Below are 2,502 nucleotides of genomic sequence, written 5' to 3'. Positions count from 1 at the left end.
TAGTCCCATTTATTTGTTTTTGCATTTGTTTCACTTGCCTGAGGAGACATAACCAAAAATACATTGCTAAAATTTATTTCAGAGTGTTCTGCCTATGTTTACTTCTGGAGGGTAAATGTAAGACCTGACACTATATAAGTCTTTAATCAGTTTTGAGTTTATTTTTGCATATGGCATGGGAAAGTCCATTTTCTTTTGTATGTAGCGGTCCAGTTTTCCCAACACTCCTTACTGGAAGCTGGACAGTAGCTGTAATTTTGATGTGTCTGTGGGAGGAAGTGAGCTCAGTATCTTCCTAGTTTTGCCCCCTTGACCTCCCTCCAAGTCTGCCTTTAAAAGAACTAATGTTGATTGTGTAAGTCCATCAGCAACTCATTGATCCATTTCTAACCAAGATGTCTGGACAATCCTCCTGCCAGACTAATAGCTCACTTGGCTCATAGAATTAGATGCTGGGGAGTTCTAGAATTTTTACTACCTTGTTTAAAGTATAATTGGAAAGATAAGATCACATTTTAGAAGACAGGAAAATCTTCTTTCAGATTAATGAACTGACCATTTCATCCCCACCATAAAAATAAGTCTTCTTCCATTGGCTTGTGGGGCTGATCACAAGTCCTGGCCTCAGGGACTCACTCTCATGGTATTAATGATTTTGATCTTTCAAGCTAAGTATTTATACAATTTTCCAGTAGAACCATCCAAGGTCAAAATTGAGATTCCCATCCTTAGGACCTTCACCTATGTGTGCCTGCCAACTAAATGAAACAGTAGGGTCTGACAGGAAAGGTAGGCTGTTGCCAATGGCGGTCATTGTCTTAGTTTGGATCTCCAAGAAGTAAAGTCTGAGATGGGGATTAAGAAGGCAATGAATTAGGGGAGTGTGCTCAGGAGACAAAGAGCAAGAAAATGAGAATAGGGCTGAGGAGAAAATAAATGAAGGATATGGCTTAGATGGCTTCAGTGTGGTCCCATTGGGAGCTCTGGGACAAAAATTGTACCACAAAGTTCACCTTATGTTCAGGAAAGATTATCTTCTACCCCTTATCAGTCATCGGCCTCTGGTGGGAGGTGGGATATACATAACCTCCAGATGGAGTCAGCCCCCATGTGACCAAGGACAACTCTGTGAAAATAGCAATTGTGAGTTGCTAGGAGCCAATAGAGCACTGGAGGACAGGGTGGATCCACCTGGTGAGGACGGTCTGGGCCAGTCACCCACTCATCCTCTAGAAGCAGCAAGAAAAGATGGGGTGCAAATTTCTGATGCATTCTGTCTCTGCACAGGACGGAAGACACTTTGGGACACCTGAGAAGTTGCCCTGAATGACTGTATAAACATCAATTGTGACCACTGTTACCAAAGAAGAAATCTCTAGTACTGGAGCAATGTCAGATTTTAGATTGATGGTTTTGATTTTGTCTTTGTTTTCATTTTAAACCTGGGCCCCTATAGTGGGATGAATTGTGGTCTTCCTCAAAAAACATACCCATGTCCTAAATCCTAGAAGCTGTGAATGTAACCTTACTTGAAGAAAGTGTGTGTTGGGGGGGAGTCTTTGCTGATATAACTAAGGATCTCAAGATGAATTGGGCTTTAAATCCAAAAACAAGTGTCCTTACAAGAGACAGAAGAGAACACACAAAGAGATGGACATGTGAGGATAAAGACAGATTAAAGCCATGCAATCTACAGCCAAGGAATGCCTAGATAGCGCCCCCAGAAGTCGGAAGAGACAGGGAGTAGAATTTGTTCCCTAGAGCCTTTGGAGAGGGTGCAGCCCTACCAAAACCTTGATTTTGGACTTCTGGCCTCCAGAACCACCAAGGAATAAACTTCAGTTGCCTTAAGCTAACCTGTGAAGAAAGCTGATCGCCGAAAAAGTGATGCTTTTGAACTGTGGTGTTGGAGAAGACTCTTGAGAGTCCCTTGTACTGCGAGGAGATCCAACCAGTCCATTCTAAAGGAGATCAATACTGGGTGTTCATTGGAAGGACTGATGCTAAAACTGAAACTCCAATACTTTGGCCACTTTATGCGACGAGTTGACTCACTGGAAAAGACTCTGATGCTGGGAGTGATTGGGGGCAGGAGGAGATGGGGATGACAGAGAATGAGATGGCTGTATGGCATCACCAGCTCAATGGACATGAGTTTGAGTGAACTCTGGAAGTTGGTGATGGACAGGGAGGCCTGGCGTGCTGTGATTCATGGGGTCGCAAAGAGTCAGACACGACTGAGCGACTGAACTGAACTGAACTGAAGCTAACCAGTTTATGGTGGTTTGTTATGACAGCCTCATGAAATTAATACAAATCTCTTATCTGCCTGGTGTTTTTCAAGTTAACTACTCAGAGCCTCAGCTTCCTAACATGTAAAAAAGGATAAAGAATCTCATAATTTTGTTTGAGGGGAAAAAAGCACATGGGCACTCAAGAATTGGCGCATAACAGATGTTCAGTGAGCCTTCCTTTCCCATCTCTCTTCTACCTATACTGACC

This window comes from Moschus berezovskii, chromosome 7, assembly GCF_049115385.1.
Source record: "Moschus berezovskii isolate FMDL1 chromosome 7, NW_MosBer_1.0, whole genome shotgun sequence".
Taxonomy (NCBI): Eukaryota; Metazoa; Chordata; class Mammalia; order Artiodactyla; family Moschidae; genus Moschus; species Moschus berezovskii.
Note: the sequence above shows the minus strand (reverse complement) of the source record.